Below are 24,798 nucleotides of genomic sequence, written 5' to 3'. Positions count from 1 at the left end.
TCTTTCTCCTCCTGGACTGATCTTTCATTCTTGAAGTGCTTAGTTCACGGGTAAAATCTGTATTCCGTGAAGACAGACGTTCCAATTATTGAGATGGGACATGGCAGTTGGTACCTATAAAGTTCTATGGAGAACTGTAAGTGTGGTTTCAGGAGAACTTGCAGCCAGATATCTGTGTCGGCCTCTCGCTTGCTCCTGCTTAGAATTTTAAAAAGCACCAGCTGCCATTTCCTAGCTCAGTAATGGAGAAATCTGTCTTCACTGATAAAGATTTTGCAGATTTTATATATGATTTGACAGTGAAAGATCAGTCCAGGAGGAGAAAGAAGCTGATTTCTCTGATCAGGTATTCTGCAAAGTTGCTTAGTTTCATGTGTACTATTGATTTCTAAAATAAAAATTAAAATGACGGTACCCCTTTAAATATTAACTACATTTTTACAACTATTTTTATTTATTTATTTTACTCACTTATATAGCACTATTAATTCCACAGCACTTTACAGACATCATCATCATCACTGTCCCCATTGGGGCTCACAATCAGCATTCCCTATCAGTATGTCTTAGGAATGTGGGAGGAAACCGGAGAACCTGGAGGAAACCCATGCAAACACGGGGAGAACATACAAACTCCTTGCAGATGTTGTCCTTGGTGGGATTTTTATTTAGATTCTTGATGGCATCTAAATAAAAAAAATGCAGTATCTAATTTAGATTAATTATATAGAAGCTTTTGTATACAGCTTTTTTGGAGAAGTATTTATCTATAACGGGTTGTTGACTACTGGACAACCCCAGATTAAACAATTCAGGACCCTATTACAATAAAACAATGAATACTCACCTCCCACAGTGACGCCATTCAATATTCCATCAGGGCTAATTTCCGCTCTGACGAAATAATAAAGGCTGCAGCCGCTCATTGGCCGCGGGGGTCACTTGACACAACAAGGTCATGTCACCCGCCGAGAATGGCGGCGTTGACATCACATGAACACTGCCCCGGTGAAGGTGAGCATCCATTTTATTTTAATTCAGGTCCTGAATGGAGGAAGTAGGGTTTTTTCAGTAATGCTCAACTCTAATGGTTACAGACACACAGTTATATGCCTACCAAAATTAATGGAGTTGGTAATCAAAATTTTAAATATAGGTGATACGTTTCTAATCTTGCATAGTCCAACCACTTGCCCTCCCAGAAATCACAAGGATGGGGGGTTACTAGGTGTTCTGTGTAACTGGAGCACATATTGCATATATGGGCTTCTGCTCCACTCATTCTCTAAGGAACTGGCGGAGACCATTGACTGATGCACTCGCCTGTCAATGATTTTTCACAAAAGCGATAAATGGTCTGGTCTTGATGAATCGGGGCCTTTGTTGAAGTCAACAAAATGTTATATTACTGACTGTAAAAAATCTGCTTTCAATATGCTTGTTGTTAAAGGGAAATCCTTAAATACCAGTAAAATGAATTAAAAAATATCATCAACATGTCAGCGCAAGCAAAAAATGGTCAAGTTTCATCAGTGTTTTTCATCAGTATTTGGTCAGTGTTTCAGTTTTCACCATCAGTGATTTTCATGTATGAAAAAAATATATATATATATTGAAAAGCTTCTCCTATGCATTGCAATGTTAAACACTGACAGCACATGGGTTGTACTGTACTGTCCATGACTTTGACGGACCCATAAACTTGTATGGGTAATTTTGTTCATTAAGCGGATCACAAATGGACATATCACCATTAAATGTGAACATGTAAACAGCCCCATAAACTATAATGGGTATGTGTTCCATCTGTGAAAAATCACAGAACCTACCGTATTTTTCGTACTATAAGACGCATTTTTTTCCTCCAAAATTTTGGAGGAAAATGGGGGGTGCGTCTTATAGTCCAAATGTTGGGGGGGGTGAGTGGTAGTGGTGGAGGAGCGGAGCACAGGAGGCAGCAGCCGCCCGCTGCAACCTACACTGTCCCCGCTGCTAAAGAAAATGAATATTCACTGCTTCCCACACCCATGGGGTGTGGGGAGCACTGAATATTCATGCTCCTTAATAGCGGTATACAGTGTAGCCGCGCTGTGGCTCCTGCAGCTGCCGGAATCGCCTGTGCCCGCTATTAAAGGGCATGAATATTCAACCTCTCTCCACACCCATGGGCGTGGGGAGGGAGTGAATATTCATGCCCTTTAATGAGCGGGCACACGAGATAGCCGGAAGCAGCAGGAGCCGCAGCGTGGCTCCTCTGTGTGCCGGCTATGAAGGAGAGTGAAGTCACTGCTCCCCGTGCACACAGTACCGGCGTGGGGAGCAGTGACTTCCGGCAGCTGATCTCTCTTTGTGAGCCGCGCATGGCAGTGACGTCATGCGCGCTTCACATGGACAGATCAGTGCGGACAGACAGGACGCAGCGCTGGAGAAGAGAAGAGAGGTGAGTAGGAGTGTTTATTTTTTTTTATGTGCAGCATGATGGGGATTAGGGGGACCATGCATACTAGGCTAAGGATGAGGGGTGCCATGCATACCAGGATAGGGATTAGGGGTGTCATGCATACCAGGATAGGGATTAGGGGTGCCATGCATACCAAGATAGGGATTAGGGGTGCCATGCATACCAGGATGGGGATTAGTGGTGCCATGCATACCAGGATGGGGATTAGGGGTGCCATGCATACCAGGATAGGGATTAGGGGTGCCATGCATATCAGGATAGGGATTAGGGGTGCCATGCATACCAGGATAGGGATGAGGTGTGCCATGCATACCAGGACAGGGATTAGGGGTGCCATGCATACCAGGATAGGGATTAGGGGTGCCATGCATACCAGGATATGGATTAGGGGTGCCATGCATACTAGGATAGGGATTAGGGGTGCCATACATACCAGGATAGGGATGAGGGGTGCCATGCATACCAGGATAGGGATGAGTGGTGCCATGCATACTAGGATAGGAATTCGGGGTGCCATGCATACCAGGATAGGGATTAGGGATGCCATGCATACCAGGATAGGGATGAGGTGTGCCATGCATGCCAGGACAGGGATGAGGGGTGCCATGCATACCAGGATAGGGATTAGGGGTGCCATGCATACCAGGATAGGGATTATGGGTGCAATGCATACTAGGATAGGGATTAGGGGTGCCATGCATACCAGTACAGGGATGAGGGGTGCCATGCATACCAGGATAGGGATTAGGGGTGCCATGCATACCAGGATAGGGATTAGGGGTGCCATGCATACTAGGATAGGGATTAGGGGTGCCATGCATACCAGGATGGGGATGAGGGGTGCCATGCATACCAGGATAGGGATGAGGTGTGCCATGCATGCCAGGACAGGGATGAGGGGTGCCATGCATACCAGGATAGGGATTAGGGGTGCCATGCATACCAGGATAGGGATTAGGGGTGCAATGCATACTAGGACAGGGATTAGGGGTGCCATGCATACCAGGACAGGGATGAGGGGTGCCATGCATACCAGGATAGGGATGAGGGGTGCCATGCATACCAGGATGGAGGGGTTCCATGCATACCAGAATGGAGGGATGCCAGGCATACCAGGATGGGGATGGGGACCACGTATAAAAGGACGTGGGGGGCATATATACCAGGATGGGGGATATTGTCAGAATTGGGGGACCTTACCCCTATACCAGTGTCAGCAGAAGACCCCCTCCCCCTTAAAAGTGCATCATGACCACATTTTTTGCTTAAATTTTTTATTTTTATTTTCCTCCTCTAAAACCTAGGTGCGTCTTATGGTCCGATGCGTTTTATAGTCCGAAAAATACGGTATATGTTACTCAAGGACGTCTAAATAAAGTGTAAATCACGTAGAGAATAAAGGGAGCCAGAGAGCACATGTGTGTCCTACGCTTCAATTCCAAAAAAAGCAGCAAAGGTAACTATTGGGGGAACCCTATTGTTACTGAGGAACACTCCCAACTCACAATATATAATGTAAAGCACAGAGGTGAGTTTAACAAATTTAAAACATAACTTTTAATATTAATATCCTTTAAAGGCAATAATACTACCAATACCTATAGGCAAAAAGGCACACACATTAAAATATGAAAATCACATAAAAAATGTGAACTCTGTAAATATCTAGTTCACACACAATATAAATAGGTGCAATCTTTAAGTTGTGACTTCATTCACCTAGTCATATCACGCTTGATATACATGAAAAATGAAAAAAATCTGATTGATCTCACCCAATTGTTCATGTACAGATGCACAAGGGGACGATCATTGTATCCAGCACCTTTTTCTCATAAACCAGTTATACAGTCATGTGGAGCCAACCGGGAGGCCTATTATGCCCTACGCATACTCAAATAGCCTTATAAACCTGGAGGGGGTTGGTGGGTGAAGAAGACGCCGAGGCAACAAGGGGGTTGTTAAGCTGTTTATATTTATGTATTCATGTTATTTATTTGATAAAACAAGTGTTTGCTGTGTGAAATCCCTATGGCCGATGCCGGTTCTCCTATAGGCCCTGCCTAAGGCCGTTCCTGGGATGCGGGAGGTCTGCCCAGAGGGGGAACCATACAATAGATAGGGATTTAGTTACACTACACTGCTTAGACATTAGAGAGTTAATTCAGGGGTTGCATCATCAATTGGGAGAGTTTTAATATAGTTTTATAGAAAACAATTCCGTGTTGCAGATAGTAGTGAGGAGCTGTAGTCAGAGAGTGACTTAGGCAGTGAGGCTGCTGATAGGGGAGGTCTGTGTCAGGCTACCCCAGTTCTGGGTTCAAGACCCGAATGCACAGGACCGGTGTAAGTTCTGTTCTTTTAGAGAAAGACGGAGTGTGGAGGAAGACTGAGAAGACAGGAAAACAGACTCCATCAGCAGTTACAGCAGTGAAGAAGGGTTTTAATGGTGCAAGTTGTCAGAACAGAATGAGGGAACGTTTGATACTGAATCTGGACGCCGGCACAGTCCTAGGCTCACAGCCTGTTATTGGTGCTCAAGGCGAGGCCTCCATATCCCTGAAGGGGAGATACTCAGCTGGGTTGCAGAAGAAGTGGTTGATATTGGGTGTCAGGACAGGACGAGAACGAACACTGGAAAGGCACATTACCAAGGATACTTCACTAACTAAAGAACTTGTCTTGATCTGTATACTGCAGCCATGTATGGAAGAATTGCACAGTAAAAGTGAGTCTGTTAACCTGGATCTATGATCTCCTGTCTTGCTTGAAGTCAGTTCAGGTCCCATGGACGGTGTAACAGTGAGTACAGAGAATCCTCCAGTGCAGCATTGGGCGAAGAGAATATAGTTTCGGCACACAGTGTGATGGTAACGGCCCTGGGTGCTCCCCTGTACAACCTCATTGCTCCCGCCCTCACAAAGGCAGTCCACAGCTCAACCTACTAATGGAAAACCCTATTCTATAGATGTTTAAACCAAAAAATAATGAGTACTTATGGCCCAAATAAGAACACCAAGAATGTCCATGCTAGTGATCAAAATGCAATTCCGTTTATTAATGGGTTACATTGTGGACAGCTTATACAAATTTTGGAGGCAATAACAGGATAAACAAAGGACTGAGCAGGGAGGTAGGGAAAAGAATAACATGAAGGCAACAGAGGGAAGATAAAGTGCATCTGGTACAGTTAAGGGACTTGTGCAAAGTAACAAAATTGGGTCCCAGTATTATATATAACTAGGGTAGAAGAACCCGTCCCTATATCCCTCTCTAAGTGCTAACAGATACCCAAATGTAAATTATTGCTCACCCTTACTGTATCCAGGAGTCGTGCGTCCTTCCGTGTCAATGTGTCAAAGTGCAGCCTATTCTATAGATGTGCGTCTCCCAATGTGTGTGTCTTTTTACCTATAGGTATTGGTAGTATTGCCTTTTAAGGATATTAATATTAAAAGTTATGTTTTAAATTTGTTAAACTCACCTCTGTGCTTTACATTATGCTTCAATTCCACAGGAACCTACTGAAATCGGAAATGTATAAACCATCCTGAAAAGAGGTGATAAGTTTTAATTTAATGACCATCACTAAGATTACAGGTGCAGACCTATGCAAGAACAGTATATGGGTCCCTTGCGGTCCAATAGCTCTGCTACGACAGAAGCTCCTTGCTGCTTTGAGGTTGGAATGGATCCCCTTACCTCTTGGGCTCTTGATGCTGCACCAATGATATGTTCACCCCTGGTGCAGACGACCGTATTTTCGGTCTGAGTGCAATCCAACAAAACATCAGATTGCACTCAGACCAATGTTAGTCTATGAGGCAGTGTCGATGTCCAATTTTTCAGATCGCACTTGGCCATGCAATTCAATGAGTCAGTGGAAACCATCGGACTGCATTCGGAAGACATAATGGAGAAGATGGAGACATTTTTTTTCTCCATCTTCTCCTCATCTGAGAGAATCCGGTCACGCTGTGATCACACTTTGATCAACCTGTGATCAGTCTGATCAGAGAGTGATTTGCATAATCGCCCCGATTCTCTTGGATGAGATTACATGGTCGGCTGCACCTAGCCCTAAAGTTACCAAAAAATAAAAGACAGATGGTAAGGAGTGTGAGTGTAGGATAGGACAACTTTGGTTTGTCGTCTGTTACCATGGGAACACATACTGCGCACAGGAGTTTTGTTTACAAAACATACAAATTTTCTTTATTCAAGATTTCAAAGGTGAACTGAATCACTGACACGTGGGATCCCCAAAAGGTCATTAAAATGTGACCTGTAATTAGTTAAGGCATCTTTGTAGATAAAATGCGGACACATAATCACTTTTATGGCACAACTAACGCAAATTAATCCAGAATTTGCAGAAGATATTAGGCTGGAGCCAGATGTCTGAACATTCTGTCCGAACTTAGCAGAACGCCCTGTATTCACAAAATCCCTTGTTTAAATATACACAATGTACCGCAAACTAATGTTAGCAGTGATAACCAGATTCAGTGCACAGTATAACACATTTTGATATATTTTATTTACAGGCTCTTTTAATGGCTTAATCATTTATTTTTACGCTTTGAACCATAATCCAGTGTTTCTTAAGCATTTGCATCACTGCCTTTTATACTCTGCTACATTCTGTGGTCTGATTACAACGTTAGCTATGTTAATTACCTACTTGTATATATTTATGACTGCATTACTTCTGTGCAATCTACTCCAAACAACATCCTAAAATGGAGCCATTGCTTTATTGTTAATGACTTAATTTTTTGGGGGGTCAAAATTCTCTTTTGTCCCTGGATGACATGTATTACTTTTCAGGGCATACTTATAATATAACATCATAGTATTCTCAGTATGAGGTTAGTAGCTTATAATTATGCAAAATACATTTGTGGCCAGATACAAGATAGTTCCAGTCTAACACAAAATGTCATTAATATGTAACTAAATTACAATTATGCATCAGAGCTGTGAAGAGAAGCCCCGAGACTGATTATAAACTCATTACTGCATTATCATGTATTTTCCTGACAGCAGATCAATTCTTGGCAGATATGTGACTTTTACTAAATTACTGTACACAAGTAGTTTTGAAGTTGGACTAAGACTAATGATCAAACCAGACCCTGCCATGATGCTTTGTAATGTATGAGCTGTGCTCGTTATTATACACAAACTGGGGAAATTATGAGCAAGTTATACAAATAATCATAGCTAAAACCTAAGATAAAAACAAAATGAGCATACAGCCTGTAGTAAGTAAATAAATAAATAGTAATAGTATATGTACATGGAAATAACCTAGGGTACTTCTTAGTTAACACTATTTTAATTAAAAAAAGTGTAAAAGCCATCCCACCGATAAGGTGTACCCAATTGGGACAGTCCTATGTCTAATATTACAATCTCACCTTGTGTCAACCATCCTCAATACAGATAAGGGCAGAGCAGAACCCAGGCTCGAATGTTCAGACACCTGCCCATGGGATATAGGTGAAATATCTGGCTCAATAACCTCACTAAAAATCTTCGGCAAGCATCCAGGGTTGCGGAGCGGCGTTGAAAGATAACACATTCGCAAGATGACTTCACTGCATACAAACAAGCAACACTCACATTCAAATCAGCCTTCACCTCTATTAAACAGGCCAACTTCACAATTCTCATATCTTCCTTATCCTACAACCCCAAACATTTATTCAACACTTTTAACTCCCTCCTCCGCCCTCCACTGCCCCCTCCGACCTCCCTCATCTCTGCCACACACTTCAAAAACAAGATCGACCCAACAAGGCAAGTCTTTATTGTTCAATCACCACAACCCCTTTGTTTTCCAGACCATTGCCCTTCCCCCATAATCTCCCTCTCCAACATCACTGAAGAAAAGCTTACTTGTCTCCTCTCCAACTCACACCTCACCACTTGTGTACTCGACCCCATCCCACCTCCTCCCTAACCTCACCCCCCACACTCATCCCATTGCTAACCCATCTCTTCAACCTATCACTAACTTTTGATACCTTCCCCTCTGCTTTCAAACATGCCACAATTATGCCCATTCTAAAAAAGCCACCCCGCGACCCAACCGCTTTGTCCAGCTATCGCCCCGTATCGCTGCTCCCATTTGCCTCCAAACTCCTTGAGCAACATGTTCACACTGAACTTACCTCTCTCCTCTCATCTAACTCTCTCTTCGACAACCGACAATCTGGGTTCCGTCCCCACCATTCCACCGAAACTGCCCTGACCAAAATTACTAATGACTTACAGCCAAAGCTAACAGACAATTCTATACTCCTCCTTCTAGACCTGTCCTCTGCCTTCGACACAGTTGACCACCATCTCCTATTACAGATCCTCTCTTGCTTTGGTGTCAAAGACCTTGCCCTATCCTGGATCTCCTCATACTTTTCCAACTGCACATTTCGCGTCTCCCACTCCCACACTACCTCCTCATCCTGCTCTCTCTCTGTTGGAGTCCCTCAAGACTCAGTCCTAGGATCCCTACTCTTCTTCATCTGTACGCTGATGACACTCAGATATACCTCTCTGGCCCAGACGTCACCTCTCTGCTGTCCAGAGTCCCAGAGTGTCTATGAGCCATATCCTCCTTATTCTCCTCTCGCTCCTCTAGCTCAATGTGGACAAATCTGAACTCATTATTTTTCCTCCATCTCACGTATCTTTCCCATCTGAACTATCTATCACAATAAATGACATCACGCTTTCCCCTGTACTGTAAATCTGCTGCCTCGGAGTAACCCTTGACTCTGCCCTGTCCTTCACACCATACACCCAAGCTCTCGCCACCTCCTGTCACCTCCAGCTCAAAAATATTTCCAGAATCCGTCCTTTCCTCAACCCTCAATATAGTAAACTGCTTGTGCATGCCCTCATCATCTCCCACCTTGACAACTGCAACATCCTCCTCTGTGGCCTCCCTGCTAACACTCTTGCACCTCTCCAGTCCATCCTTTACTCTGCTGCCCGACCAGTTCATCTCTCTCCTCGCTACTCCTCTGCTACCCCCCCCCTTTGCAAATCTCTTCACTGGCTCCCAATGGCCCAGCGTATCCAGTTCAAACTACTAACACTGACCTACAAAACCATCCATAACGTTTCTCCTCTGAACTAATCTGATATATTCCCTCATGTAATCTCCCGTCCTGCAAATATCTCCTTCTTTTCTCCACATTTATTCGTTCCTCACCCAATCGCCTCCAAGACTTCTCCTGAACATCCCCCTCTGTTCCTCAACACGTCCAATTAGTCACCACATTCGGATCCTTCAAACGGAACCTGAAAACCCATCTCTTCAAGAAAGCTTACAGCCTGCAATGACCACTCTGCCTCCTCACCACCACCAGAGCTGCTGCAACCCTTGAACCTACTGTCTCTTTCCCCATCATCCTGTAGAATGTAAGCCCACAAGGGCAGGGTCCTCCTCCCTCTGTCAGTCTATCACTGTTAGTTCATTTGCTGTAAGTGATATCTGTATTCTGTATGTAACCCCTTCTTATGTACAGCGCCATGGAATCAATGGTGCTATATAAATAAATAATAATAATAAGTGGGAGCTGTAAAATCACTCAACGTTCAGTGCTCAGTCAAGTAATGATCTGATTAGGAATACATTCGTAATACAGCGCTGCAGAATATTGGGGTCCCTCACTTTACAATCATTTTAATTCACAATAACTTTTGCCGGACCATTAAAACTTAAATCTACACTTGAGGGAGGTTACCTTTTTACTAAACCACTTGCCTCTCTGCAGTACAGGACTATGTTATAGGTACTGTGCTGTTGTCTGCCTGTCATTCATGCACTGAGCCCCTCTTTACCTGTACCACATGTAGTGTACTTCTCTTTACTTGTGCTAAATACCCTGTTCTATTCTCTGCCGGTACAACATGTGCTGGACTTCTTCCTACCTGTACTATATGTACTGTACTGCTCTACCTTACCTGTTCTACATGTTCTGTACTGCTCTACCTGTTCTACATGTACTGTACTGTTCTGTACCTTTACTACACATTCTGTACTGTTTCCTACCTGTACTAAATGCACTGTAGTGTTTTTTACCTGTACTACATGAAACTAAACTGTACCCTACCTGTACTATATGTACTGTACTGCTTACTTCTTGTGCTGCTCTCTACATATACTACCTGTACTGTACTATTCCGTACATTTTCTGCACATTCTACAAGTGTTGTACTGATCCCTACCTGTACTACATGTATAATTCTTCTTACTACCTATGCTGAATACACTGTACTGCTCTCTACCTCTCACTCACTGTATTACTCTCTATTTCTATTATATTTACTGAACTTCTACATATATGTACTACATGTACTATAAAGCTCTGTACCTGTGCTAAGCGTACTGTACTGCTTCCTGCCTGTACTACATTTACTGCACTGCTTACTACTTTGTGCTGAGTGCGCAGTGCCACTTTCTGCCTGATCCATATGTACTGTATTGTTCTAAACCTGTACTACATGTACTGAACTGCTTCCTACCTGCACTATATGTACTGCACTGCTTAATACTTGTGCATGCACAATAATGCATTCTACCTGGTCCACATGTATTCTATTGTTCTCTACCTGTACTACATTGTACTGTACTGCTCCCTACCTGCACTACATGTACTGTACTGCTCCCTACCTGCACTACATGACCTGACTGCACTGCACACTTTCTGCCTGTTCCATATGTACTGTATTGTTCTCTATTTGTACTATGTGTACTGAACTGCTTCCTATCTGTACTACTTTTCAAATAAAATTCATGGATATCCAACGTCTTACAGGAAATGCAGTTTACTGAGATATGTAATGACAAGACACTGACACCTCACATTTTCATTCAGATATTTCTAATTTATTTCAACCATCTAAAATTTCCATTTTGGTGAATTTTATGTATTTTAATTATATTATCAAATGTGTTATTGTTAAGATGTAGATAGTTTACAAACTATGTAACTTTGGTCTTGGTGACCTGCACCGGCATCTCCTCTGAGGATGAAAGCTGCAATATCCAATATTCATTGTGTTCTATATTCTTATAGCTCATCATGCACAGCTAAGCAACAGCATGAAACCGATATCCAGAGGTCGACACGGAAATGAACACACATTTTCCATGCAACACTTTGGTGCTCAAGCCTTTGTCTGCAGCATAACAGACGACAGGGCCAGTGTAAAGTGAGGGCATATATCTGCCCCTAATTACATCTCCATGTACAGACACCCTAAGTATAATTGTTGGCCAGGGCCTTAGGGATTTGTTTTCATGTTCACATTTTCATTTATTTTTTATAATTTATGTAAGATTTTAGGAGACAATGCAATTATATATTTTATCATGGTGAAAGATTATGTAATTTCTAAGCAAATCTGCGCAAGTTTTGTAAAATTATAGTAACTTTCCTTTAATCCATCATCAACGTATCTACCGTAATAACTTGCAGGAACGCAAACAAAAATAATAAAGAGAAAATAACAAAATATTTGTAATCAGAGGACGTTCCTAATTAGGTAATAAAATAACATAAAATAAAAAAAAAAAAAAAACATTAAAAACAGAAAATATTTCTAATCATAGGAATTTCCTAGTTAGGAAATAAAATAGCATAAAATAAATAAAAATAAAAAGCTAAAATAACATAAAATATTTCTAATCATAGGAATTTCCTAGTTAGGAAATAAAATAACATAAAATATTTCTAATCGGAGGCATTTCCTAATTAGGAAATAAAATAACGTAAAATAAATGTATGCGATAAATAAATAAATATAATAACACAAAATATTTCTTATCAGAGGAATTTCCTAATTAGGAAGTAAAATTATATAAAAAAAAATAAAATAAAATATTTCTAATCAGAGGAATTTCCTTATTACGGTAGCTAATTCTCAGTTTTCTTTCTCCGATTTTGTGAAATTCTCTAGTTATATTGCGTTACAAACAAATGCAGATTTATCTGACTTTTTAGATTATTGGATGCAGGATTAAAGGAGTTTCACTGCAATCTTACTTGTAATAGCATAAAATGGAGTGTCATCTGATAGAGGATTTTTGGAAGAATGTAACAAAGTACTGTAAGTCCCAGCAATTTCTGTGTGGCCTGAGAAGAGGGGGTCCAAGCATAAGTTTGCATCTCTGTGTTCCCAGTTTGTAACGCTCCGCAAACCCTAAAATGCTAGCAAGCAAGTCATAGACAATCAGTCTAGGGCCTCATTCATGTCATTTTTTTTCTCAGATGCAAAAAAAGGACTAGTGTTCTAGATATGATTTTCATCTGTTTTTGGCCTCTGTGTCTATTTTTATCATCCATGTGTCATCTGCTTTTCTCGTATGAGGAAAAAAGTAAATGAAGATTCCCAACCTTCTTGTAGCATTAAGCATCATTCAGTTATATATTCTTCACATGCGTGTTTTAAACATGTTTTTCACATATAGAGCCTGTAACCATTATAGCCTATTGTAATATTCATTTCTGTGTTTTTTAAGTCATCAAAATCACTCTAAGGGTAGGGTCACACAACAATTTTTCGCTCATCCAAGAAAATTGGTCAGATTATGCTAATCACACTCTGATCATAGTTTCATCAGTCTGATCAGAGTGTGATCCGATGTTCTCGGATTAGGAGAAAAAAAAAATTCTCCATCTTCTCCACTCTGTCAGTCCGTGAAAATCTACATGTTTTCCATGTCCCATAGACATGAGTGGCCACATGTGATCCTATAATCTTATGCAAGTCGTACATGTTACGGAAAAACGCGAACATGTCCACGGCTACATAAAATAAGATGGGGACGAGTGCTATCCATCAAAACAACGAATAGAACTAGTTCGATTTTTACGGTTGTGTGTACAAGCCCTTAGGGCTCATTCACACATCCGATTTTCATGTACGAGTGATATCCGTGGTTTTCATGGACAGCACTGGTACCTGTGACACTCCATGGGGCCATTCACAATTCCATGATTTTTCGCGGACCGAGCAATCAGTCAAAAATTGTGGAGACATATCCGATTTTGATCCAACGGTCGAATAAAAATCGGCAATGCAAGTGAATGGGTCCATGAAAAAATTGGACCGCATTCGAGTGTGGTCTGATTTTCACAGACTGTCAGGAAGTAGAAGGTGGAGAAATGCCTTTTTTTTCTCCACTAATGAGAGAAACTAATGACACTTGGACCACACTCTCATCAAACTCTGATCAAAATTATCGGTCAGTTTTTCTCGTACGTGAGAAATTCAGCCCTTAAAAGTCTGTGAGTCCATAAAAATTATGGCCAACGAGATGACAGCTACAGTATGTGCTGTCCACTTTTAAGACTGTAATGGACAGAAGAGTCTTTGTAATTTTTTAAAACAAATAATGAAATTGGTCCTTTTTTTGTGTATCAAAAAAATCCCTGACATCTAAATGAGGCTTTAGTGGAACAACGGACAGCACACGGACACAACTCAGATTGCATCAGTGTGCTGCCTACTCTATTTTATGGACTCACTTGTGGGCGAGTTTTATCTGCAAATTGGATCAAAATTGGACATGTGAAAAGACTCATAGAATATAATAGGTGCATGTTCTATCCGTGAAAGAAATGGACACCACACAAATAAGAATATAGGAGGTCTGAATGAGGACTTGACACAGGGATGTCAAACTCAAATATACACAGCGCCAAAATTAAAAACTTGGACAAAGTTGTAGGCCAACCTTGATATTTATTAAAAAATGTTTATAATTGAGAAAGTTTTTACTTATCATCAAATATAACAATGAACCTTTTCATATGTAAACAGTCTTAAAGGGGTTGTCCTACAAACAAAGTGCATTTTAATTAATAGATCTTAGAATAAAATAAACACATAATCACAAATGGGGCATACTGGAATAATATAATATGTTATGTAAAAGTAGTAAATGCATAAGGCCCAATGGCCTAACTTAAATATGTAATAACAAAGGATAAAAAACCTTAAACAATGCAGATAATGTAATAAGATGCCAACAAAAGTGCCCGCCAAACACAGAAATACACCCCCACAGTGAATTCCTCCACACTCACGGTATAATGATCCTACTGTATCCCCCACCCCCCCATCTTTCAAACTCCTTGGCAAATTATGGTGACCCCATCACAGTATGATTCCCCAACTGTGATCCCTACACAGCCCTACATACAGTATAATGGGCCCCACATAGTCCTCCATACAGTATAATGGGCCCCACATAGTCTTCCATACAGTATAATGGGCCCAACATAGTCCTCCATAAAGTATAATGGGCCTCATATAGTCCTCCATACAGTATAATGGGCCCCGCATAGTCCTCCATACAGTATAATGGGTCAAACATAGTTCTTCATACAGTATAATGGGCCTCACATAGTCCTCCATACAGTATAATGGGCCCCACATAGTCCTCCATACAGAATAATGGGCCCCGCATAGTCCTTCATACAGAATAATGGGCCCCACATAGTCCTCCATATAATATAATGGGCCCCGCATAGTCCTCCATACAGTATAATGGGTCAAACATAGTCCTCCATACAGTATAATGGGCCCCACATAGTCCTCCGTACAGAATAATGGCCCCACATAGTCCTCCATACAGTATAATGGGCCCTGCATTGCCTTCTATACAGTATATTGGCCCCACATAGTCCTTCATACAGTATAATGGGCCCTGTATTGTCTTCCATTCCGTATAATGGCCGCACTTAATCCTCCATACAGTATAATGGGCCACTATTGCTTTCCATACAGTATAATAGCTCCACATAGTCCTCCATACAGTATAATGGGCCCCACAGAGTCCTCCATATAGTATAATGGGCCCATGTAGTCCTCCATACAGTATAGTGGGTCCTCATAGTCCTTCATAGAGTATAATGCTTTGCCTCCCATAGAGTGTATTGGGCCCTTCATTGCCTTCCATGCAGTATAATGACCCCTGCATTGCCTTCCATAGAGTATAATGGGTCCCATACAGTATACTGGACTCCACATAACCCTCCATGCAGTATATTGGGTTCCCATAGTCCTCCACACAGTATAATGAGCCCACATAGTCCTCAATACACTATAATGGCCCCACATTTAAAAAAAATACTCACTTCTCCTCATTCCCCCACTGCTCCAGTCTCGGCAGCGAGCGCTCATTACCTCTGCTCTGCTCCACACAGTGGCGCATTGTAGTGAAGTCATCGCACCCACTGCACTGAGACGTCAGACGCAGAGGGAAAATGATAGCAGAGGGAGCATCAGCTGACAGCTCCCTCTTCCATCATTGCTTTTAACTGTATCAGACCCGTGCAGCGACGCAGGCCAAATATACTCATGCTGCCTGCCAGATTTCGTCTGTGGATCAGAGTTTGACATGTCTACCTTAGCACATTCACATATAACAGATTTTCTGAGGAAAATTTCCAGGAAAATCAGCAGGGTAATAAGCAGCGTGAAAATTTGGCACTGTTGAAGTCAATAGATTGCTAGCTCACATGGTACAGCTCACCGGAGGCAGTGTTATACAGAGATGGTCAAGGGAACAATCAAGGGAGCCTCCGAAATTCCAGGGGACGTGAAAATATATATTTTTTTTATTTTAAACTTTGTAAATATTGGGGTTTTTTTGGACTTGAGGATTTTGCTGCAGATGTGGTATTGGTGATGGATTATAAAGTTCTATTTAAAGACATCATGGAATTGGTGAATATATCCGATAAAATATGGTGATATATTTTAAGTGAATAAATTGTGTTTATGTGAATATTCTTGGATTTTGCTGCAGATTCTTGGGTAAACTAAAGGGGAAAAAATCTGAGTCTGTTGCAGATTTTGTTTTTACCATTAAACTTATTATGAAACTGACATTGTATGGAATTAAAATTTGGCACCATAGGTCAATGTCCAAGCACAAAATACCCATAGCATATGGATGAGATTTGTAGAAATCTTATCCTCTTTGCTGTTACTTGATTCAGCTGCATGTTTTCCACTTGAAAGTCCAAATGGAAAATCTCTGGAACAATTCCTCCACGTCTGTACAAGCCCCGAGGGTATATTCATATGTAGTTTTATGATGTGGATTGTGAAGGCTAAATATTACATGTATAAAAACTGCTCCTAAAATACTGATGTTTTTTTGGTGCGGTTTTGTAAGAACACCATTTTTTTATGCTGCTTTAATTAGTTTTTTTACTTGATTTTCCATTGTGGTTCTCTATAAATTTTTAATATGGGGTGTAGCACTAGGGTATGTTTTTAGCAAATTTCTGTTGCAAAAAACACAAAAAAGTACTAAAAACCATGATAAGAGCCATGGCAAAAAATGCAGAAAAAGTGCCAAAGAATTGACATGATGCTTTTTCTAAAGTGAATTAAAATATATATGAAAAAAATGCAACACATGGACTATAGGCAAGTTTCTCATTGAAATGAGTGGGATGCTTGTTGTAAGCAGATTTGAAGCATTTTTAATGAAAATTTTGGCCCAGAAAGTCCAAAAACTGCACCAAAAGCATCCATTTGAACATACCCTTAGAGTTACATCTTAGTGTAGGGCTATACAAATCATAGCTAGAGAGAAGAAAGTATTTGCCAGAAGACGGAGAAATTCTATTATAGCTCATCTTAATAACAAAGCAACAAAATAACATTTTATCATCCTGAACATTTCCCAAAAATTGTATACCATGTGTTCTGCAATGCAAACATAGTTGTTTGATTTAAACACCAAGAAAACCTTAAAGAGTAAGGGCATGGTTTAAATACATAAAAATACATAAAAATATATATATACTACCTCTCTACCCTCAATAGCTTCAGCTCCGCTGCTCTCATGCTCTCCAGCGGTCTGTACTTACTTCCTGCAGTGATCATGTGGCCTACATCATTCACATAACTGCTACAGCCAATCACTGCCCTGACTGCTGAGGCCACGTGAATGATGCATGGCACCTGATCGCTGCAAGAATTAACCAAAAAATGGAAGGGATCACCAGAGTGCTGGCGCTGGACTTGCAGGGACCATAAGAGGTGAGTATGTTTTCTTTTATGTTTAACCCTTTTTTTGAGTTAGACAAAATTGGTGTCCGTCAATGTTAAGGTTTATTGCTATCCTTGGTCAACACTTAAACACTTAAAGGGGTCGTCCACTATTCGAACAACCCCTTATGAATCCATAAGTTGAGGTCTCGTGAATGATGCATGGCACCTGATCGCTGCAGGAATTAACCAAAGATTGGAATGGATTACCAAAGTACTGGCGTTGGTCTGGCAGAGGATATGAAAAGAGAGTTTGTTTTCTTTTATATTTAACTCTTTCCTTGCTCTAGACAAAATTTTTAAATCCGCCCTCCCCCCAAAAAAAACAAAAAACAACAAAACCCTTTTCAACAAGTTTTAAAAAACGTTGTTCTGGGGTCCATCAATGTTAAGGTTTATTGCTATCCATGGTCAACACTTAAAGAGGTTGTCCACTACTTGGACAACTCCTTATGAATACCTATGTTTCCCCCTTGTAAATAAATGGTCTCTCACTTCTTCTGGATGTATGTGATACATCCAAAAATGGGGGGAGTGAAGCCAGTGCTGATTGGCTGCAGGGAGTGCGTGACATTTTTATCCCTGGGAGATACAGTATCGACACCACTGGAATGGCACCAGCACTGGGAGTTAGTATAAGTTGTTTTATTTTACAAGGGGGAAACATAGGGATTCAGAAGGGGTTGTGAATAGTGGACAACCCCTTTAAACCTCATGTACACAACTATTATACAGATCCATGTATATGTTTGTTTCTCTGTAACATTTGATGTCCTTTATACATGTTCTCTCTGAATTGTAAAGGGTCTCGAAATATGCTGGCACTTTCCGAATAAAGATTCATCGTATTCACTAATCAGGCCTTTCCGAGTTACCACCGGTCACGTCATTAACAAGTATGCTACTTAACTGTGAGGCCTCGCGACCTGAACTGGTCACTTAAATCAGACTGCACTCAATAGAAATAAAGAAGCTATTCTCAATGTTCACACAGTACAGTTTTCAGGCAACCACCGTCGTCATAATTTCACGGTCTGTTCTCATCTAAACCAATTCAAGCTGTCTTTCCTCTATCGAGTTGTATCAAAAACTCATAACGCCAAATAGAAATATTATTTGTACCTGTAAAGTTATCATTGTTTTGCACCATTTAATTCACTATTTTTAGTACCTGTGTCAAAAATTAAAAATGTTGAGAAAAAAGGGCATGGTTAACTTGTTAGAATAAAGTACTAATGCTTATTTCAGAACGCATTTCTATATAAAAATTGCAGAAAAGTCATGGTATTCTAGATATGTCATAGCTGTTTGAAAAAGGGCATGAAAGAAATACATTTTTTATACTACCTTCATTTTTAAGATGCACAAAAAGTCACAGTCTGAGCAAAATTCTAGATTACTTTGCATCATTTAATACACTGGTCTCATTTCTTGTCTTCCATTGGGGAGTGCACTAAGTTGTGCAAGCGTAATATGCCTCAAATTTACCATTATGTCTGATATGTGATAACTATGGAGTGGTGGAATTGAAGTAAAAACATAAAAGATTTGGCGCCAATTAAGTAATTTTTGATAAAATTGTCTCATAATGTTTAATCAGCAGTCCTAGGGAAATCAGAGATGAGAAAACTGAGTTTTGCTCCATCGGCACATGTAGGATCTCGTGCCAAGCCAACACGATGATACAAATGGAATTAGTATAAAAAAAGTCCTAAAGAATTTAGTTTTTTTTGTTGTTATTTAGAGGCAGGTAAGAAAGGCTGGAAAATGACTATGTCGTACCATGTCTCATTTTAGATAAATCCTACAAAGCTGAAAAACTGGATCCCTGACAATAAACTGCCGTAATCTATCATAGTGTCTGGTTGCCTTTGGTTACAGATCATCCTTGTTCTCCACACCATCTTTTATATATATATATATATATATATTTATATATATATATATATATATATATAGTAGCAGTATTGATGTTTTCTATGGTTGATGCATCACACACCACATCAGGAACAGTCTACGGACAATCAAAGCCGTATACGAATAATGGGTGATATCCACCTTGGGATGAAGGTCACAGCCTGACCATGACCACAAGACCATAGATGCTCTTTCCCTGGATTTTCTACCTCCTCTGCCAGATTAGATGCCTTGTTGGCCTTGAAAATGTTGCTAAGCAATATGGGCCTATTGTTCCGATAAGTAATGACAGATCTCACCGGTAACTTACACAAAGCCACACGCTTCTAAAACTTTTTTTTTTTAGATCAGTACATTTTGTGCTGGCGTATTTCTTTTCACAAGCTCTGCCAGCTTCTTAGCAACACCGGATAGGATTATTATTGATTGAAATCATCTCTCCTTTAGACTTCTGGGTTTTTTCTTTTTATTTCTGGTCTTATGTTCTAGTATTGAACTCTCATTACTGATAATTTACAGAGGATCCTCCCTTTCACTTAGACTCGGCATCAGAAGAGAACCAACTATTAAAAGATTTTCATTGTATAACCTCAACAAACCTGCAGCTTCTTCAAGATTAAATGTTACATAACTTGATTTGCCGGGATTACAGCGACGGAATTGTATTCTCCTCTACATACATTCATACATGTGTATTCTGTAGATTATGACACGCTGAACATTGTCTTATCGGTGTTTCATTATTAAAATGCTTTTTTATGGAGTTTTTTTTATAGCCTCTTGGATAACAACGTAATAACGAGGTGATTTAAGCATTTAAATGGCACAACCCATGCTATGTTTTATGACCTTTCTATATATATAGCATAAATAGTAGTAATAATAATGATAATAATAACAATATAAATAATAAAATGAGAATAATAAGAATACAAATAATAGCAAAAACATAATAATGATAATATTAATCATCATAGGTGCATATAAACTAGAAGAGCAACAATGTCCTCCTCCATAAACTGCTCATGTAGGAGATATATAATACATATATACACTTCAGAGTTGGAGGAGAAATTTCCCATGTACTTACCTTGCTTAAAGTGGATTAAAGACAAGCTGACCAGCCCCGGGAAGGATCGGTTCATGTCTTCACCAGAGCTTGTTAGATGTTCTCCAGGAGAAGACACTTCACAATGAGCTTTTGTCCCATGTCTTGCTCCTTGGACCTATCCCAGGGCTCTACAAGTCTCGAGAGGGACAGTGACTGTAGAGTGCCATGAAGCTTAGTCTTAAGATTTAGTGCATCCTCCTCCAGAGATGATGATGGTGTTGATGGTGGTGGTGATGGTGGTGATGATGATGATGATGATGGAGATGGGCGGCTTAGTTCTGCGGCTGGGGATAGATTGTGGAATGGGAGAGCAGGCGGTTCAGCTCAGCCTGGAGATGCTGAACTGCAGAGACACAGTCACACACATTCACACCATCACACACTCACTGTACAGCAGGCACACACACAAGCACAAGGGATGGACCGGCCTGGATCTCCCACAATCTGGCTCAGAGGATCTAGAGGTGAAAGCTAATTGGATTGAGCTCTGCATCACCAAGGACAGCAGCAACAGATCGGCAAGTGCTCCTCACCAAAGCCAAGAAATCCCGAGGAGAACAAGCACAGGGTGGAGAGGAGGGGGCTGGGGGAATCCTATTCTAAGCACAGCTTTAACCCTTGCAGCGCTACAGTTTCCGAGCTTAAAGCAGCAGCGTGCTCCGAAGCTTTTCCAAAGGCGTCCTAATATCATTCAAAAATACGGATACGACAGACGTTCTATCAGACTCGTATAGGATTTTGTTGCATTTATGCATTATTGAAATGTACAATATCATCAATAAATATTTACTACGTATCATTTCAAACTAATAAAAACCATGTTAAATCAAAAATAGGAAGTAGATGAGCCTGGAGGTTGTGAGAGCTGGAGAAACGTGAGATAAAGCAGTGCTAATTATCTACAAAGCACATACAGTATAGATTAGACTTTAGGCGTAAGGTCCTTTTAATATGAGACACTTACTGTCAATCATCCCTTACCTGACTGACATACTCAAAGGGACACAGACCAATAATACATCCTTTTTGCAGAAATCCAACTGAAAATGCACAGCTTCATGTCAGTAATTTAGTTTATGAGCATTTGTGCCCACTTTGCATTTTGTACGCTGCTTGATGCATGCATTAGCTACAGTGATTATTGTGGGAGATCAGATCACGTGTACAGTGTGGCTGCTCTTCTACTGTAAGGGGTTAAGGTATATTTGCCTTTTTATAGCAATATGCCTGGTTGTTATGGTTCCCCAGAGTAGGATGGGAAACGTCCGTGTGTGCACTGAGAGCTGGCATACAGGGGACGCGAGTGACAGGCATGGCGGTGACTGAGCCTGTCGTTCATCTATAAATAAGAAAGGGTCACACACACCCACCGTACGCACGATGCTGCCAGAGGACTTACTCTACTTCTGCAAAATATCGAGAGTCAGTAGTACAATACCATCCCCAGAAGACAGCAGCACATCCTCAGGCTGTGTCTGAAACATAACTAATTGTTTAAATGCCTTAGAAGACTCAATCCGGTCATCTCATTGCTCTTGTCTTATTAACTGTATCTTGTACAGCCCACTGTAGACCTTAAAGGGGCAATGATATACCCTTTGGTTAATGAACAATGGCCCATTTAGCGGAATCCTTTAAAGAGAACCTGTAACATCTGAAGGTAAATAGAGTTCTGAACCTGCCCGGCGTCCACACATAGACCCATTATGCCAATAGGAAATTAACTTTATTTTCCCCGGCAGCGTTCGGCACTTAGTCACGGGGTTGTCGCCAGCTCAGCTTCAGTCACCGTTCTGTGTACAGGAAGTGGTGACTGTAACTGCACCCCCCTGACACTGGCTCAGTATTAGACCCGGCTGCCAGTCAGTGCTGGGGGCACAGTTACAACCGCCGCTCTATGCAGTAGTGTTCAAAATAATAGCAGTGTTTTCAAAAACATGAGTTAAGCACAAAATCTTTATACTAGTTTTTATTTCCATGCATTGGGAACACTGCACACTGTTTTCTAATAGAAAACATGAAGAGAAATGTATATAATTTTTAACTACTTTACAGAAAATAACAAAAAATGAACATTTGGTTGTTCTAAAAAATAGCAGTGTCTGCATTTGTCTTTATAAACTCACAATATGTACTCTTTTTTTTTTTAGGATTTAGCATTCCTGTGAATCGCTAACCTAATATTTAGTTGTATAACCACAGTTTTTTAGAACTGCTTCACATCTATGTTGCATAGAGTCAGCCAACTTCTGGCACCTGTCAACTGTTAGTCCAGCCCAGGATGCTTTGACTACATCCCACAATTTTTTGGCATTTGTTCGCTTTGCATCAGAAATGGCATTTTTGATGTCACACCACAAGTGTTCTTCCGGATTAAGGTCTGAGGATTGGGCTGGCCACTGCATTACCTCAATTTTGTTGGACTGGATCCCAGAGTTTGCTCATTTACTAGTGTGTTTAGGGTCACTGTCTTATTGAAACACCCATTTCAAGAACATATCCTCTTCAGCGTAAGGCAACATGACCTCTTCAAGTATTTTAATATATGCAAACTGGTCCATGATCCCTGGTATGTGGTAAATAGGTCCGGCACCATAGTAAGAGAAACATGCCCGTATCATGATGCTTGCACCACCATGCTTCACTGTTTTCAGTGTACTGTGGCTTGAATGCAGAGTTTGGGGGTCATCTGATGAACTGTCTACGGCCCTTGGACCCAAAAAGAGCAATTTTACTTTCATCAGTCCACAAAATGTTTCTCCATTTCTTTTTAGGCCAGTTGATGTGTTCTTTGGCAAATTGTATCCTCTTCAGTACATGTCTTTTTGTTAACAGTGGGACTTTGCGGGGACTTCTTGCTAAGAGATTAGCTTCACACAGGAGTCTTCTAACTGTTACAATACTCACAGGTAACTTGAGACTGTCCTTGATCATCCAGGAGCTGATCATTGGCTGAGCCTTTGCCATTCTGGCTATCTTCGCTCCATTCAAATGGAAGTCTTCCGTTTTCTTCCATGTCTCTCTGGTTTTGCTTTTCATTTTACAGCATTGTAGATCATTATAGCTGAACAGCCTATCATTGTCTACACTTCATTATAAGTTTTACCCTCTCCAATCAACTTTTTAATCAAAGTACGCTGTTCTTCTGAACAATGTCTCGAATGACCCATATTCCTCAGGCTTTCAAAGAGAAATGCATGTACAGCATATGCTGGCTTCTCCCTTAAATAAGGGCCACCTGATTCACACCTGTTTCTGCACAGAATGATTGACCTCACTAATTGAACTCCACGCTGCTATTATTTTGAACACTACCTTTCAATTAATTATTCAAATACACAAACTCAAAAACATGCAGATCATGAATGCTGAGCCTGTTGGTTTTCTTAGAATCTACTGCACCAACTGGTAAATTGTTTGACATGTGGTAATATACTGTAATTTATACAAAAACAGTGATTAACCTGGTTAGTCATATTGGACCGCTATTATTTTGAACACTATTGTGTACACTGAGCGGTGATTGAAACCTCACTGGTGCCACCCCTGTAACTGAACGCCGAAAGCTGCCGAGGGGAATAAAGTTTATTTCCTCCCAGCAGTGGGGCTCTCAGAACGCTACTAATCTTAAGATTAACCCCATATCTGCAGGTTAATAGTGTTTCTTTACATGACAGGTTGCCTTTTAAGAGGAGCTGTCACATCTCCAGACATAACTAATTTAATAAATATTTGTATTGACCAAAAAATTACAATTCTGAAGCATCTTTTCTTAAAACTTTGTATTGTTGCTGATCCTCTCTTATTCCTCCCAGAGATGTGTAAGTAAACTGACACCTGGGTGTTACTGTTTCTCACAGGCGTGTGTTTCGATACAGTCAGCACTGATTGGACAGAGTTAGACTGTGTAGGGACTCCCACCCCCTCCAACTGGTAGCACCAAATTGTCAATTTCTTCATAACTTCTAGGTGGAATAACAGAGGAATGGCACAATGCAGATGATGATTCGGAATTGCTATATCATTAGGAATACCAGGATGTATTAAACATCAGGAGGGATGAAAGGCCCTTTTTACAATTGTAACACAATCGTACTGGATCATAATGACCAACAATATCATAAGAGCACTGATGGACACAGACATAAGGGGGCTCCTGTTTTGGATGTGGAAACAGACCCCCTTACCTCTTGCATCCCTTTGCTGCTGCACAGGTTGC

At 40.7% G+C, this 24,798-nt stretch overlaps 1 protein-coding gene across 1 annotated transcript in view; it reads right to left on the bottom strand.

The window, feature by feature from the left end:
• KCNB2 (potassium voltage-gated channel subfamily B member 2) overlaps positions 1-21,159 on the bottom strand; it is a 401,287-nt gene extending 380,128 nt beyond the window's left edge. Inside the window, exon 1 of the mRNA XM_073679441.1 lies at positions 20,559-21,159. The gene's annotated coding sequence lies outside the window, so the exon portion shown is untranslated. The remainder of the gene's footprint in view (positions 1-20,558) is intronic.
• Between the last annotated feature and the right edge of the window lie 3,639 nt (positions 21,160-24,798).

Source organism: Phyllobates terribilis, unplaced genomic scaffold (assembly GCF_046119375.1).
Source record: "Phyllobates terribilis strain yellow unplaced genomic scaffold, ASM4611937v1 Scaffold_4__5_contigs__length_816908805, whole genome shotgun sequence".
Taxonomy (NCBI): Eukaryota; Metazoa; Chordata; class Amphibia; order Anura; family Dendrobatidae; genus Phyllobates; species Phyllobates terribilis.
Note: the sequence above shows the minus strand (reverse complement) of the source record. Positions and strands in the feature narration are given on the sequence as shown.